This window comes from Halichoerus grypus, chromosome 14 (genome assembly GCF_964656455.1).
Source record: "Halichoerus grypus chromosome 14, mHalGry1.hap1.1, whole genome shotgun sequence".
Taxonomy (NCBI): domain Eukaryota; kingdom Metazoa; phylum Chordata; class Mammalia; order Carnivora; family Phocidae; genus Halichoerus; species Halichoerus grypus.
In genome coordinates, this window is record NC_135725.1 from 25,766,697 (window position 1) to 25,783,434 (window position 16,738).

The window sequence follows — 16,738 nt, forward strand, 5'->3', positions numbered from 1 at the left end:
GGCTCAAAAAAAAAAAAAAAAAAAAAACCCTCAAAGTCAGGAAATTTAGAAGGATGAAAAGAGAGGTCATTCCTAGCTTAGGGATTGAGTTTCGCAGTTTTCCTGGTAACTCAACTGTCGTAACGACAAAAGCATGTGACTCCTCTCCTCATGCCCTTTGGTCATGCAATAGCCAGGGAGCCCTTGGTCACCTCCAAGGTGGCCACCACGGCACTCCCAACATTCTGCATCAGTTCATCCGGAGTGCTATTTACAAACTCTTTTATGAAGAGTCCTCCTTACCAAGGAGAGTTGAAACCATAGTCTTCCTTCTTACTATTACATTGTACATATTAATAACTAGTTGTCCTGATACCCCATCAATACATCTGCTCTTAACTGTTACACAGAGCTGCCTCTTCATTCCAAATGGCAAAAAATGCTGCCTTGTACGTGGGATCCCATACTTGGACCTTGAAAAGACTGGGGAATGTCTACCCAGCCAGCTCTGTGCAACTTAATTAGGAAAAAGCCCTGGACATCTGGGCTGAAGGAACCCAAAGATTTACTTGAGGGGGCACTATCTTTTCACTCACATCCATCTCTCACCTCCTTTCCATGCAGTAACTGGGCTTTGGTGCCTCCAGAATCGAGAGAAATTTGTATAGATGGGCAGGAAAAAAAAAAAAAAGAAGCTTCTGGAAGACAGCTTCTCTTTCATTCTTTTATGAAAGCCTGAGTCATTAATGAGATTGAGGTAGGCAGTTCAGAGGGAATGGTCAGAACATTCCAAAGGCAACTGGAGAGAAGTTAATGTTTTGCAGGAAAAGAAAGGCAACAAAGAACAAATGAGGTGGCCCTGAGTTGGCCCAAGTGGTAGAGGGCCGCTGGGTTTCCATCCACAGCTGGCTTCCTTGAGTGCCTTGAGAGGTAATTAAGGGGAAGGGTACCTCAGAAATCTAACCCTTAGGGAAAATTTATCCTGCCCCAAGCATACCTCAGACTTAGCAGGAACCCTGGAAGCCAGACATGCTTGCGTCGGCGTGGACTCCAAGCATCAGAGAGACATCTGGAGCACCAGTTTCATGTAAGACCTACCCTTGCCCCGTCAGGACTTTTGCCTGGTTCTGGAAGGGGTGGGGGAAAGAATGCTAGTAACACCTGAGGTTGAATTTTGCACCAGCCCAGTGGAGTGGGGGCCTGGAGTCGGATGTGATTTGATTTCAGGTAAGTCAAATTTTATGACAGGCATTTATTTCATGCATTCCTTTGGAGCCTACAGTGTACACCCATTGTACTTCATCTTGTTTCCCACTCTTTACTTGGTACAACTAAATAATTAATTGCCTTGATAGCCTATCAATACATCTTTCTTTAATTGTTAAGTGGGTGTTAATAATTAAAAAATCTACTGGTGACCTCCCAACACTCCTGTGATTTTTGCAGGCCTCAGAGCTCTTTGAAGAAGGTCTGTCACTCTGGAATCCAGAGTCAGCTAAAAGTTTTCTGGTTTTGTCCTCTCTCTAGAAGGCATCCTGCTTGCCCATAAGGTCTTGGGGTTAAATGGAAGACAAGAGTTTGAGGATTCTGAAGCTCTGATTCAATTATAGTAAATGAGGGTAAGAGAATCAGATATGTCACTGTTGAGTGCATTCACCCAGACCTCAAGGACATTTTTTTTTTCCTAAATAAGCTGGAGAACTCTGCCATGGGAGCAATCTTGCTCCTGGGATGTGGGATTGCACTAAACCCTTTTACTCAGTTTAACCCCCATGTCAAGCAGAACTAGGTGAGAATGAATGGGTAATGTGGTTAAATATGCTTCCAGTGGATCCGCTGGCCGTTTTCTTCTCCCATCACGTCCCCCAGGGGACGCTCTGTTCTTGAGGCAGTGCGAGGCAGCCTGGTTGGAAGCTGAGCAGCGCCCCCTTCTGCTGTGAATTCTTGTTAGATTTCCCAACACATAAGTGGTCTCGGGTGCACCTCTAACCGCTTCAAGGGCAGATTCTTCTGGTACAAGTCACTCTGGCTACTGGGTCTAAATGATGCAGTTTTTTAAAGACGTCGAGTATCTGAGAACATAATCCAATAAAATCCCCCTCACAAATAAAGAAATTAAGGACAAGAATCTGGTCTAAGACCAAGCAGAATGGTGAAGGAGGAAATTGGGGCAGGAGGCAGGGCCCCAATCTAGTGCTCTTTCCCCATCACTGTCTCTTCGATGTGTCACAAATTCTACTTTACTTCTACCCTGTTCTCTGATTCTCAGAGGTTTGCTTTTTTTTGCTTGAATCTAATTTTCTCTGTGGCATTTTGGGAACCCTCCAGTAACTGCGCATCAGCAGGAAGATTATTTTAAGCTGAAAAAAATCTTGCTATTCTGCAAGCTCTGAATATCATTAATTTCCATATGTTCTGAGAGTTATTAAATGTTTTTCATGTGTTTTTATCCCTGATACCATTTCCTTCTTGTGTTCTTTGCGGACAGGAACAGTATCACCTATCCAGGTAGAATGTTCTGTTGCTTTAGTGCTCTTCTGTTCTTAAATGATATTTGACATTTGGCATCTGGGTTCTCTGACTGCTGCATAAATGGCTCTGAGCCAGACACAATTTGCTGCTTTCATCAAACTATTTGTCAGCCTTTGAAGCTGGGACATGCAATATTACTCATTTGTGATGTCTGCGCTAGGCAGAATTTGAGAAATTAAATACTCTAAATATTCATGATGAAGAACATTTTTGGTCAAATACCAAAAGTGGCCAAAATGAGTTGTGGCAGCGACTGCTGAAATGAAATGATACCTAATTCTCAGGGTCTGTCCACAAGCTTGGTTCTCTTCTCCCAAACGATGGGAGGGCTGGTGCTCTGCATTAGCAGCAAGAGTGATCTCTCAGGTAAGACAATGCCTTGCTCTTACCAGAGTGCAAAAGATGTTAAGCAGGCCTGCAGTTCTCTCTGACAAGAATCAGAGACTTTTAGGGACAGACGTAAGCACTAAAGGGATCACCTATTCTTATTCCGAAGACCTCTGAGGGTGAGCCAAAAGAGGCAACTTCAAGAATCGCTCATTGAAATCACTACCTCAAAGATGTATCTGCACGCCCATGTTCATTGCAGCGTTATTCACAATAGCCAAGACACAGAAACAACCTAAGTGCCCATCAACAGATGAACGGATAAAGAAAATGTGGTATACATACTCGAAGAAATATCATTCAGCCCTAAAAAAGAAGGAAATCTTACCATTTGCAAAAGGACGGATCTGAGGGTATTATGCTGAGTGAAGTAAGTCAGAGAGAGAAAGACAAATGCTGTATGATTTCATTTATACGTGGTATCTAAAAATGCCAAACTCACAGAAACAGAGAGTAGAGTGGGTGGTTGCCAACGGCTGAGGAGTGGGAGAAATGGGGTGATCTCAGTCAAAGGGGGCAAACTTCCAGTTATAAGATAAACAAGTTCACTATAGTAACCATAGTTAACAATACTGTATGATATGCTTGAAAGTTGCTGAGAGAGTGGATCTTAAATATTTTCACCACCACCACCAAAATAAAAAAGAGAAAGGTAATTATATGAGGTGATGGAGATGTTAACTAACCTTATTGTAGTAATCATGCCACAATACATAAGTGCATCAAATAAGTAAGTCATATACCTTAAATTTACACAATGTTATTTGGCAACTATATCTCTAAAAAGCTGGGGGGAGAAAAACAACAAAAAAGGGGGAGAAGAAAGGTAAACTTCCTTTGGGGAAAAAAATAAAAGAATTCCTAATGAAGACTATACCATGTAACTAAATAACTATGTAACCGGGGCAAGATACCCTTGCAGGGAAAGCCTGCGGGATATAAATCACCTTGGCACAAGAAAAAGTGGGCCAAGGGTCATGCTTCCTGCCAAAGAGCTCATGTCCATATTTCTGGCATGAATAAGAGGCAGCTCAGATGAAGCAAAATTGAAAAGCTAGAAAGTACCCTCACCCTGTAGGAGCCAATCACCTTTTTTCACTCTAAGAGAAAGAGACACATTAAGGATATTGCTACACCTTAAAAACTATCACCGTTACACCGTTACAAGTGTTCCTATATAACACTGTATGTGAATTATACTTCAATAAAAAAGAGAGCAAAGTGTTCATTAGTGAGTCTTGCCTGTATACAAGGACCCAGGTAATAAATTTCAATTAAGAGTCAGTGCTTTAAGGAGAAAACTTACCTCCTGGTGAATTAGCATGTATCCTTTTCTCATCAGATAATTAAAGTTCAGTCCCTCACTACATTTTAAAATTTCAACTGCCTAGGAACCACTACTAAAATTAGTGCTATAATAATAATAGCTATTATTAGCCTACATTTATCATTTCATATATTATATAAGTTTTTAATTTTTATCCACGGTATAAGAGCCTAATTACTTTTCTCTTTTTTTATTGTGAGTCATCTCAAAGATACTTTAGAAGTAGGCAGGGTCTAAATAATGAATGCATTAAAAAATAATAATTACCATCTAGGGAAACACAGTGACCCCGGCCTGCTCCCCAGCTCTGATATTCATGCAGGCCACAATCAGCTTCTACACACTGGGGCCCATGAAATAAAGCAACCTTACAAGGCTAACTGGGTAGCTGCTGTAGGAACCCTGCCCCGCAGCAAGGGAAATGAACGAGAAGGAAGGGAGAGGGAGACACAGATTTCCACCCAAGCCAATGTAGATGTTGAAGCAGAAAGGAACAGCCAGGGTTGGACATGAGCCACCTCATCTGCATAGAAGGACTTCAGATTCACCAATTTTAGAAACATTTAAAGAGCTGAAGTTGAAGAGTCTGGGTATATCACATGGCCCACAGTGTGGAAGATGTTCAACAGAATGATGTTCACAGATGCAGTAGGAAAAGACAGGACATTTGCCTCTACTTCAAGTGCATTCCGATCACAGACATGATTTCTTCTTGGAATGATCTGAAACTTTTAGAGCCCCGATTCTTTCCTTTATCCCTTTTCTCCCCTGCCTCCCTTCCTTCCTCCCTCCCTCCCTTCTTTCCTTCCTTCCTTCCTTCCATCATTCCTTCCTTCCTTCCTCCCTCCCTCATTCCTTCCTTCCTTCCTCCCTCCCTCTTTCCTGCCTTCCTTCCCGCTTCCTTCCTTCCTCCCTCCCTTCTTCCTTCCTTCCCCCCCTTCTTGTCTTCCTTCCTTCCTTTCTTCCTTCCACCTTCCCTCTCTCCCTCCCTTCCTTCCCTGTCCGTTCTCTCTCTTTCCTGGGACAGAGCCAAATATCAGTGGGAGGAAGCTGTGGGTGGTCTATATGAGAGCCTAGCAGTTTTGCAGAATTCCAGACAGGCTGGCCAGCTTATTATTCCAGCATCAGGCACAAAGTCAGTGCTCAATAGGGTATGTGGAATTGAATGGAGTCTTTTCCAAAAGACCATAGAGATTATTGAACCCAGATAGCAATGAAATCCACAAAACATTTGACAGTGTACCCATTCATTTGAAAATGTCAACAAAATGGGGGGAGGGGGGAGGCAAGAATAAACCTTCCATATCTAGGCCATTCAGATGGGAGCGCTCTATAAATGTTCACTCATAAAGATGACCTTTGATTAGAAGGGTGAAAATCAAATACAGCATTAAACTCAGTTAACAAAGAGGATCTCTTTTACAAGCATAGATCAAATGCATTGCCTCATGTGAATTCAGATTTGTGTGTATTTCAGGTTGACCAGTATACGGTGGCATATAGGGTGGCATATATGGTAGACCCAGAGAACAGTTGCATCCCTCAGGCTAAAAGTGTGAAATGCAATGACCTGTGTATGGTGTTTATGTCCCTTGAAAGACACCCTTTGAATGATTCTATCATCCTCTAAACAAGTTATCTGCCCCCAACGCCTTTGTGCTCTGTACAGTCAGTAACATGGATGCCATTACTTTTTAGGAAGAGGACTGCCTCCAGTATTAGTCTCCCAAGCTACAAATGTGATTTAAAACCTCTCAACCAGCACTTTATCCATGGCAAGATGCATTGCCTATCCCCTGAGAAGTCATGAGTGCAGTCTCCCTTTAAGGGCACTTAAAGTGGACTGAAATTGAATAATCCTTGCAATTTACAAGGGCTATTTCCCTCCGGTATAGAATGAAGTTGGAGATGCAGAGAGCTCAGAGAATCAGAGCAAGCCAGAGGAGATGGGGTTTGGAGAAGAGCCCACCATCATTTCCACTCCTTACAACCACCCACCTTCAAGCCACAAATGAAAGAAAAGTATCTGTGCCCACAGATAATTTGAATGATTTCTCTGAATGTGAGTCATTTAGATGAAACATATGGAAACTCACTTTGGCAAAAATGAACGAGGGGAGGTAACGGGGAGCGGGAGGAAGAAAATCATCCATTTGACTAGATTACATCAAAAGCAAGGTTTTCTCAGGATGCCTCTTCAACGTAACTTATATCCTCAATGAATTATTCCACATTTGTAAAAACAGCTTATGCTCCCTATAAAGACTTTAAAAATTGTTATGCTTCTTTTCGTTTGTATTCAAAGGAGACAGAAGGAAATCTCTAGGCCTTAAATGTGATTATGGTTCTATAATTTGGAGTACAGAATTTTTTCACTGGGCTGACTACTCTAATCAAATTAATGGGCATCCACCCAATCTCCACTTCCTCCACTTCTTTGGTCCACCCTGAGTTACACAAGCTACGCTCCTTAAGGACTTTACCATTTGACGTATTTGCTGGACTGGAGAAAATTGTACCAACACAGAAACTAGTCATGATGATGACTATCGGCCCAGATGCTGTGGCATGGATGAAGTCATTCACATCCTCAATATGACACCATCAAAATGCATGTGAGAGAGGAGTTACTTGTAGACAGTACAGTACAGGATGCTGTGTCAGTAAACTTTTTAAGTCTGGGCCATCCTTACTTTGAAGAGCACACAGTTTCAACACTGATAATGTTACAGGTCTAAGTTTGAAGCATTGTGCAAAAGCATTTGAGTGCTTATCAAGGAAGGGGTTCCTGCACATTTGACATAGGGCGTGTGGCAAACGCTATCAGTGTCCCTCCTATGTCCCTTAGACCTTACCTTCTCTTTGTGTTTTGGATGACCTCCACCAAAAATTACCTGAATCTCTGGACTCAAAGAGTTCTTCCAGAGCCACAGAAGACCACTCAGCTCATGTGTGCAGGCCAGGAGTGCTGGGGAATTAGTGCATCTAAGAAACTGTCCTCAACCAATGACCAATGGCAGTTGGAGGATAAATACCTCAGCTCCCTCATCTCTCAAGTGGAATAATTTTGAGGCTTGTGTTTTCTATTTCTCAGTTTCCCTTACAATGTTATGCTCCAGTTGCTCACCTTGAGAACTAGTTTACTAATTCACTCTTTATTTACTGCCTTCCCATCCTTATATCAATTTCCGTATCCCTGCCAATGTTTCCTGCACCTCCTGAGGAGACTCTTTGCACTTGAATGTTTGCCTGAGGTCAGCTTCTGGAGTGAACCCAAATGAGGACAGAGTGAGTCCATCCTTTACATGTGCTCAGGAAATGTATCAGTGACAGTGTAGAGGAAAATAGGGATCTCTTCTATGATCAAACTTGAGAGGATTCATGGATATGCAGGTGAGACAGACACTGCTGGTCACCTACCTGAAGCAATAGTTCCTCCCTCCATAGTCAATAGAAACCATTTTGGTTTGGCCAAAACAAGCTCAGAGAAGCTAAGCCCCTTCCTCAGCCCCTGAGGTTGAGTCAAGCTCAGTGTAGGTCAAGCATGACCATCCCATTCCTGTTTGCTGATGATCTTTGGGGGAGGATAGCTGATTGCATGCCAGCTCATGAGACATAAGCAGGAATGTGCTGAGGAACTCTTTTCCTCCTATAAACAGAGAGCTGGAAAAGTAAAAGAGTTCTTCATCCTCTCTCTCTTTTTTTCCTTCACCTTCCTTCCTGTTTGGAGCACCATAGAGTGATGCATGGAGTAAGTGTAGTCATCTTAAACCCATGAGAGAAATGCTTTTGAGTTGCTAAACCAACCTCAGAACACCTACCTCCAGACTTCATTTATGTAAGATAAATGTTAGCCAAGATTTCTGTTACCTACACCCAATTTATCCTGATTGATACAGATGCAATTCTAGGAGCCAGCTTAATGAAATGGAATGATTTGCAGGCGACAAGACTCAAATGTGGCAGTGGAAAGAGAAAGTCCCATATGTCCTGTGTATCATTTCAGAGTTCACTCAAAATTTTAAAATGAAAGAGTCTGGTGTTAATATTCCATTTCTCTCCTGGGATACTCCTCTTTCGTGCAGTGTCGAACTGCTTACCACAACTCGGGACCTTCAGCCTGCTTCTGCCTCTGCCTGACCTGCTCTCCCCACAGGTCCTCATGGTACCCTCTCCTGCTTTCATCAGTCTCCGCTCAATTGTCACCCCCACAGGGACAATCCCCTATGTAATGGCGCCACCCTGGCCCTCATCACCTCCTCTCAAGGAAAGGATGGATGGCAAAGAATGCGATTTGCTCCATGAAGCAAGAAGGTTATTACCATCCTTATAATTGGCGCATTAAAGTTTATGATGTGGTCCAGAGTGACCACATTATTAAAAGCTAATGCTATGGATTCATGCACCATCAAAGAGGCTGGCTGGCTGATGCAAGGTCAGGAAGCCCGTTCTCTGCCATTTTCAAGCATGACTACACAGAATTTGGGCGTCCTTATTAAAGCCCCTTTAGTTACCTACCTACAATAATCCAGTAGTTAATATTACTAAAATCATTATTAAAATTATTATTAAAATCACCCTTTGGCCGATCAAATTTCTTGGCCAAAGCTTTTCTGATTTCCTTTTGTTTTGAGGAGATGGAAAAAAATGGGATTAATGCCTTAATTGCCATATTTTAAAACTGTCATCAAGTCACCTTTTCACCTCAAGAGGAAGAGGAGAAGGAAGAACAGCTCTGGGCCAGTATACCTAACTGTCTCCTAGAAATCTCTACCTGGATGACACAGCACTAGCATGACTGCGGTAGACATATGCTAGTCCTGAAAGCTATTCACATGCCCCTGTTCCTTAGCTTTCCTCTACCTGTAGAGGCCAGAAAGCTAAAACACTGTATTTTCAAATCTCCATTTAGCTAAGGGTGGCCACAAACCTTAATTCGGGCCAATATGATGTAGGCCAAATTCCTAGGTAAAGATCCCTTGCCAAATAAAAAGGAAAATCTTTGCTAGGATAAACCCCTTCACCTTGTGGGCCTCCATGCAACTTTCTACTTGGAATGCAAGGGCAGGGTCACAGCAGCCATCTTGAACCATAAAGAAGTAAGCAAAAGGCAAAAGGGCTACCTGCCAAGGTAGGTAGTAGACCAGCAAGCCAAAAAGAGCCTTCCCATCCCTGAATTGTTGAGCTGCCTCACAAGGCTTAGACTGCATAGCTCGGACCTCCCGGTCTTGTGACTCACACATACCCCTACCTGTTTCAGCCACTCCAAGAGGGCTTTCTGTTCCATGCAGCTGATCATTAATAAAAGACAGACTGACCTCAATGAAATCCTCTCCCACCTGGCCCTTCTTCCAGTGTCCTTATCACAGTAAATGACGTGGCCATCCTTCTGAGCATATAGGCCAAAACTCTAGGTGTTATCCTTGACACTGTTCCCACTCAGGCCTATATCCAATCCATCACTGTCTGCATGTCCCACCCCTAGTCACCGTCTTAACTGCTAGTTCCAGATACCACTGTCCCTCCTCAGAGTGACTGTGACAGCCTCCTTATCTCTCCGTCCATGTGAAGGTCTCACTGTAGCGTTTCCTTTTCAGAATACAAACCTAATCATTCACACACATACACATACACACACACACACACACACACACACACACACACACACACAAACACACTCCTGCTTAAAAGCCTTCAATGGCTCGCCATATGTCCTGTGATCGTGATATAAATATTTAACATGGCCTAAAAGGCCCTTTGGGGTTTATCCCCAGCCCATCTCTCCAGCCCCAGCCTGTGCCAGCCTTCCTCCAAGTTTCAGCCTCCTGACCTTCATTTCTACACCCTGCCTCCACAAGGTCTTTGCATAGACTCTTTCCACTGGATGGAAAACTCTTTTTTGCCTCTACTCTTTGCTATTTGACTCTTGGAAAATTCTTCTTCATTCTGAACACAGTCCTGGCTTCTCAACCTCAGAGAACTCTTCCCTGACCCAGCTCAGGAGTTAAAGATCCTTTGTTTAACACTGCCACTGACCACCTTCCTTTTGCAGACTCTCTAGTTGTAATTATGCATCCTTAGTGAGATTAGTTGTTTAATTGTAAGTCCTTGAGAACTTCCATTTTATCTTTGCAGAGCATTCACATCAAGCCTCACATGATGCCTAGCACAAAGTAGGTACTTAATAAAAACTTGTTGAACAAGGGTTGAATGGAAGAAAGCCATATAGGCCATTCAGTCAGCCATCCCCTAAATAACTGATGATTACCATTATAGTATCTAAACAAAAATGTAACTAAAAAATATGATTGAGATAATACCAAAAAGATATTTTACTGGGCCATAAATATTTGATGAATCACCAAATTCTGCCATCTCACTAGTGGTATCTATATCAGGCCCCACGTTGTCTGATACATGGATGGACTAGGTTAGGCAGTGGTGTGGAGTGGGCACATGCTTGGGCAGCTGAGGCCACGCTATGATAATGGTGGGCCTGACAAGGCCCTAATCCAGATTCACAGGTTGTGTTGCAAATATGTTCTAATTGCAGAGAGAGGCTGTGAGAGAGGCCTTTCTCCTTTACCCCAAATAACTGTCCATCTGAAGCATCCCTAAACATGGGGTGTGGATCTCAAACCACTGACTAGGAGGCTGCATGGGAACTTGCCATCTCAGTCCAGAACCCCCCTCACCAGATGACTTTAAAAATGGTAAATGGGAAAATTGAAAAGAGGGGGAAAAATTGACAAGAAAGGTGAGAAATTATCTTGGTCTAGAGGGTCTCAGAAAAGATCAAGTTTTTCCTCAAGTAGGAGGTGCTCTTCCTTCCTCACTGGTTTTCTCAGTCATTGGATCACCAAGATATGTATGTTCCCACTTCACATCTAATTCATGTGACACAACCAAAGGAAGCAGGGAGTGGGGAGAGAGGCTGTGTTTTGTGGGAGTGAGAGAATAAACAGGTGCCTGGGAGGTGCCTGGAATCTTAGCAAGACCTTTATGTCATGACCCTATCAGGGTGGTCAGAAAGGAATGGAGAAAAACAGGATGAATGGCATGGCATGTAACATCTTCCTCCATCTCCCCCCAAACCCACCAAACTCAATTTTATTCCATTCCTTGTAGGGACAAAATTTTAGGGGTCAGAAGCCATGGATTTAAGCCTCTAATCTGCCACAGATGAGCTTTGTCATGCAGCTTTAATCTCTCTGATTCACATTTTTTTCACTGGCAAATAGTAGGTGGAACCCAACTGGTAAATAAAGATGGAACCCAACATAGAATTGTGCCCAGAATCAATGATATCATGTATGTGAAAGCCATTTATGCACTGCAAAGCTTTTATCCTCACTAGCTAATTCGATTGGACTTCTCATTCCCCAAATGCTCTTTACTGTATTTTTTTCAAATTATTTTATTTGTCCATAATTAAACTCAAGTTGATTATAAATGTAATAGAGTAGATATGAATATTGAAAATTTTTTGATAAAAAATTGCTTATTCAGCTTATTGAGATTCTCTTTAGCTCCCCTCTTTACTGTACTTAGACAGCCTAGACGTATGTGTTTATTCACCTCTGATGAAGGAAGATAATTCTCCCAAGGGCCACACCTTGAACTTGGGCCAGCTTTTCCAAAACTCCATACCCTCTTTGTTGGCTCCCTCCCTCTTTCATAGGACACTCCCTCAAGCTCCTTGTAGAACTGTTCATCCCTGACCCTATTCAGTGGTATCATGTGGAACAAGAAGGCATCAGGTTACCCCCAGAAGTAAATTGTAGTTTCTACTCACAGGCACTAGCTATTCATGATACAACCTCCAGGAGCTTTCATACAAAGCTAACTGTGGCTGGGAGAGGTGCATTAGTGGCTTTCTCGGAGCAGGGGATCAGGGCATCTTGTGGGCAAATCTGGGGTTGAAGATCTCAATTCCAGGGAAAGATGTGGCTCCGGCAGTTGTCACACGACACCCCATGTGGAGACAGACCCCAATCCTCACCACCAACAACCAGGGAACTCACAGAGAGTGTTGAAAGGGCCCACATTTTCCCACAAGGTGGAAAAAAAAAAAAAAACCTGTGTGGGGCCCTGATCTACAGTGATGAGGGTGTGCATGCAAGTGTGAATGCAGGGGCACGCACGCATGTGCACACACGTGTGATGTATTAGAATGTTTGCAGTTGGTCAAGCAATTTTATTGGCATTAGCTATCTTTTTGCAAAGTGTTCAACTTCCCACTTTGGAGAAAAGACAGTACCAAGATTAATTCTTGGAGAGCCCCAGTGAAGAAACGGTGAGGGGACAATGGAGATGCAGACGGAGTTGTGTTTTGATTACCCAACTCTCACAAGTCTCATATGCTGATGCCCAGAAATCTCACAATTTGATCATCTGTATTGATTAAGAAGGCTCCTAATTCAGAGGTGTGGAGGTGGGAGGATCTTTCCTAAACTGGCCATGTCCCATTCCAAAATTAACTTTGAGTTTGAGGTTGAGAGATCAAACAATATCTTCCTGCTGGCTAGCATCACTCTCTCGGAAAAGGATCCCAGATCAAGGAGTCAGCAGGGTTGGTGTCTGGTGAGGGCTCTCTCCTTAGGTTTGCACTCAGCCACCTTCTCAGATGACCTTTCCTCTGTTCATGCATGTGGAAAGAGACAGACCTCTCCTCCCTCTTGTTATAAGGCCCCCAAACCTATCAGATTAGGACCTAACCTTAAGACCTCCTTTAACCCTAATTATCTCTTAAGAGCCCTGTATTCAAATACAATCACATCAGGGGTTAGGACTTCATTGTATGCGTTTTGGGGAGACACAATTCAGTCCACAGCACTTGGCATCCTACCCCTCAAGAATCTGATTTTATAACCCTTGAACTTCAACTACGCATTTGAAGAACATCAAATTGTATTAAGAATATCATTTATTGTTTTCAATACAGCCAGAGCAGGAAAATTGCTACAATATTTATCCTGTAACCGGCAAAGTATTCACTTCACTCAACGCACCCAATCCCAATTTACTATGTCTAAGTAAAGTGAATTCCGAGCGTCTGCTTTGTGTGAATAAGGGAAACAAATAATTCATTATACCATTTCTTAATTTTAATAACATCTAGATATAATATAGCAAGACTGATGCACTATATACTTGTTTAAGTGGGACTCAACCCACATTGTTTTCACCAGTCACTACGCAGCCAATTAAATACCAACCAGCCACCAAACTGTCTGCTAGCACAGAGGCCAGGCAACCTCATTACTGATAAGGTTAATTTAATCAGTTACTTTTGCTAAGTGCCTGTGAGTCACTCCCAAATTTAAAACACAAATAAAAAACATGAGTGGAAGCATTTCCTAGGTGGGGGGAATTCCTCATACCTCTCTCTGCCCACCCATCTCCCCTCACCTGGGTCACCTGCCTGCCAAACACCCCTATCTACTGATAACCAGAATTTTTTCTTTGCAAGACATAAGCATAGGAACCTCAAACCCAAGAACAACAAGATGTGCCCCCTTTTGTCTATTAGCAAATCTGGTATAGCTGCACGTGTTTGTGTGTGATAGGAAGGGTCCTCTGAGTCTACAACTGGAATGTTTTCTCACATTGGAGGCTCTGCGAAAGAAAGAAAAAGGAAAGAGAAAGTTTAACTCTAAAGTAGGAAACAATCTGTTCTGCAGCTGGTGGCATTCAGAGTCGGGCAACACGGAAGAAGTGCTATTTGTGTGCACAGGTGTCTAGGACTCTGCAATCTGCCCAGCTGGGAGCACTGGGAATGGAGGCTAAACCACCAGGTCTCCGCCTTCCTCTTCTTTATCCTTCCCAGGAGCTCCTCACAAACTATGGACTCTCTGACCAATGATTGAAATATACATATTATTCTCAGAGGTCCCAAGGAAAACACAACATGACCATAATTTTAAGTCTCTGAGAAGCCCCAAACCCGAAATTTGAATGTGCCAGCCAGCATTACACCAATGGCCTTCTTACTTCTTCCAGGCCAGGATGGTTAAGGCCTACACCCTGACTTTCATGCAATTAAATGGTGATGCTCATAGTGAGGCTCAGGTCCAGGTGTGGATGTAACAGGGAGGAATTTAGCATGTCTGACTCCATATTGCTTCTATTGCCCTTACCGCTGTGACTTATAGCTTAGAAACTTCTCTTTAGCCCTGCAGGTAGGCATGTTAATCATCAAAGGAACTTTGCTTAAAGCCAAGATTTGCAAAAACCACTCTTTACCCAAAACCCACCTCACCCGAGGAGGTAAGTAAGTATATACAGAAACAGCAATGCTATGTTTAAGATTTACAGAATGGCATGACCGGATTCCTGTACTCCAAGATCAACTGATTGAGGACAAAAAGGTTTCAAAAACCTACCTTAGACCATTCTGGACACCTGAATGTCTACAGACATCAGGCACCTCTTGACTCCAACCCCCTCCCACTTCCCCCTCTTCCTAAAACATAAAAGCAGCTCAAAATTCATGCTGAGGAGAGATGGTTCTTTAGGACAACAGTCCATCATCTGTTTGCTGACTTTCCAAAAAAGTCACTTTCCTACCCCAACATCTTGCCCCTCGACTCACTGGTCTGTCATGTGGCCAGGGGAATGAGCTCAGGCTCGGTTACATGTATAATGATATTTAGCAATATAGACATGATGCACACAAATGCATTCACTATAGAAAAGTGACAGTATTGGTCAATAACCATCCTCCTGGCTGCTTTACAAACTGAAATATTTTGAAGTTGTATCCTGAGGTGAGACTTTTCATCAAAATAAACCGCAGATTTAAAATAAAGTAAAATAAATTGCAGTTTTAAGATTAAGTGATAAAGGACTAAAAGAAAATACGGACAAATATTATATGACCTAAGGATAGGAGTGGCTTCTCTAAGTATGATACCAATGACAGAAATCACAATGGTAACAGAGGCAACTGCCTCCAAAATAAAAGCAATCAAACAAACAAAAACAGGAACTGCAACAAGTCACTAGTCACTATCGTAACAGTACGCCAACAAAATCGAAAGCCAACAACCAATGAAGAAAAACATGTTGATAACACAGAAAACAAAGTATGCTTAATGCACACAAAGTAATGAAAAGTCAGTAAGAGGGCGCCTGGGTGGCTCAGTTGGTTAAGCGACTGCCTTCGGCTCAGGTCATGATCCTGGAGTCCCGGGATCAAGTCCCGCATCGGGCTCCCTGCTCGGCAGGGAGTCTGCTTCTCCCTCTGACCCTCCTCCCTCTCATGCTCTCTGTCTCTCATTCTCTCTCTCTCAAATAAATAAATAAAATCTTTAAAAAAAAAAAAAAAAAAAGAAAAGTCAGTAAGAACCCTGGTATGATGTACCACTGTTCTCTTGAGCAGCAGTAGCTTACCTCCTCTGCCTGACTTCTCTCCCACCTCCATGCACACCACCACCCCACCGATGATGTGATGGGGATGGACATGAGCCGGCTGAGGCCCCAGAACTATCGTGTTGGCTGTAAATTAAGACTGACACAGATTATTATTTTAAGGCGGATAACAAATAAAATAAGTACCAGTTATCTCGAAGAACAGGTTAAGGGCTGGTGCAAAGGATGAGCTGCACATTGTTGGAGCAGAGACAAGGAATTAGGAGGGCAGTCCAATAACATTAGCAACTTTGAAAAGGTCTGTACAGGCAATGAACTCCCTTGGGCTTTGAAATAACAACCCCTGTGGCTTGTGGTTGAGGGGTGGTTTGGGGCTCATCCATATTAATGAATGGCACTTAGTGCCGGAGAAAGACACAGAATCAGATGATGAAGAGAAGTGAAATTCCTAAGTATATCTGGAGAGCAAGCAGCCCTTGGAAGTTCTACACAAAAAAAGTCAAACTTGCTGCTGAAGCAGAAGGAGGAGGAGGGAGAGAAGGAGGAGCAGGAGGAGGAAGAGGAATAGAGGAGAAAATACTCCCATAAAGAAATCCATATGAGATACTCCAGCCACAAATGCACAAAAATCAAACTAGAATGAAAAAGATTCAAAACCATGAACACCAAGATCAAAAGGTCAAGAATCCTCAAAAGAAAGAAAGAAAGCAGAGAAAAACTCCTAAAACATCAAATGGACCTAGTCCTGTAGAAGACATTAAAGCAAAAATGCAAGCAAGTATAGAAAAAGGTGATTGTCTTTCCGAAGGGAAAGCCAAGCTCATCAATCATAGGAAGCACAGCTCCTGGATGACTGACCCACAGGTTATTCAAGATCTCTGGAGTGGAGGAAGTCTCCTAAAGAAAACAGCTTAAATGGCTTATTAAAATTTTCCATCTCATTTTATTTCTGTAACAGTTGATCTCTGGCTGTCCTTTTTATAATGCAGAGTGAGAACTTTCCTTACCGTGTCTGATAAATGTGGTCCAGGCTGCATGGCCAATAATGTATTGTCCCAAAATGCCTGTTTAGTTTTTAAAGGCAGAACTCCAACTTTTGCTTGGTTTTAAATATGTATGGAAGGCTTCAACAGAACAAAG

The 16,738-nt window shown here is 42.7% G+C and overlaps 1 pseudogene; it reads left to right on the plus strand.

The window, feature by feature from the left end:
* Positions 1-15,653: 15,653 nt before the first annotated feature.
* Positions 15,654-16,513, plus strand: LOC118534382 (nucleophosmin pseudogene; annotated as a pseudogene).
* Positions 16,514-16,738: the final 225 nt, after the last annotated feature.